This window comes from Rhagoletis pomonella, unplaced genomic scaffold (assembly GCF_013731165.1).
Source record: "Rhagoletis pomonella isolate Grant_MI unplaced genomic scaffold, Rhpom_1.0 Rhpom_scaffold_00007, whole genome shotgun sequence".
Classification (NCBI taxonomy): domain Eukaryota; kingdom Metazoa; phylum Arthropoda; class Insecta; order Diptera; family Tephritidae; genus Rhagoletis; species Rhagoletis pomonella.
The window spans coordinates 63107469-63108829 of NW_023458561.1; positions in this window are offsets into that span (position 1 = coordinate 63107469).

Here is a 1361-nt window from a genome sequence, read left to right on the forward strand (position 1 = left end):
AAAAATTAATTTTTTTAATTAACTGTTTAGTCAGATTAAAATTAATCATGATTAACTGTAATCAGATTGAATTTAATCGAATTAACTAACTGATTGAAACATCAATCGATTAATGCCAACATTGATTTCACATACATATCACTATACCGTTTCAGTTCTCTCCCACAAATACTTCCAGAGATATGCATGTAATATGAAAATTCCAATTTGTATGGGAGGGGCCTTGAGTTATCGGACTTACTTTCAGTCTAAGACCATCCTTCCGAAATCCGTAGTAAGTGTACTAAATTTCGTTCTGTTAAGGAAGTAGCCTATGTTTCAATCCAGGTCATAAACCATCTTTGAACAAAATTTCATTTTCAAACAGGTGGCAATTCTTAAAAAAGTAGCCTATTTTCCAGTCTAGGTCATAAGCTATCTGTGTGCAAACTTTCATGCAAATCAGTTCAATCATTTACGCGTATTAATTTAATTAAACTTTTTTAGCAGGTGGTAACTCTTAAAAAAAGTAGCCTATTTTTCAACCTAGCTCATAAACTATTTGTGTGAAAACTTCCATACAAATCAGTTCACTCATTGCCGCGTATTAATTAAATTAAACATATCTAACAGGTGGCAACTCTTAAAAAAGTAGCCTACTTTCTAACCTAGGCCATAAGCTATCGGTGTGCAAAATTTCATGCAAATCCCTTTAGTCGTTTCCGCGTATTAATTTAATTAAACTTTTTTAACAGGTGGCAACTCTTCCAAAAAATTAGCCTATTTTCCACTGTAGGTCATAAGCTATCTGCTTGCAAAAAATTTCATGCAAATCCATTCAGTCGTTTCCGCGTATTAATTTAATGAAACTTTTGTAACAGGTGGCAACTCTTAAAAAAGTAGCCTATTTTTCAACCTAGCTCATAAGCTATCTGTGTGCAAATTTTCGCGCAAATCCATTCAGTCGTTCCCGCATATTAAATAAATGAAACTTTTTTAACAGGTGGCAACTCTTAAAAAATAGCCTATTAACCAATCTGGCCCATAGACTATCTGGGTACAAATTTTCATACAAATCTGTGTAGTCGTTTCCGCGTGATGATCAAACATCCAAACATACAAACTTTCACATTTATAATATTTATAAGATGTACATGATATATGTATATATAGTATTTATATGCATTTTTGAAGTTTGATAAATTTTGTTTTGTTTTGTTTTTATTCGACATGAACAACGTTGACAGTGACATGACTGATGACTACAACAATTTATGAACCGATCTGGCAATATGTACAGAGGCCATATTAAAAAAAAAAAAAAAAAAAAAAAGATTTGGGTCTTAATCTCCATCTAAATTCTTATCTCTTTATTTATCTTT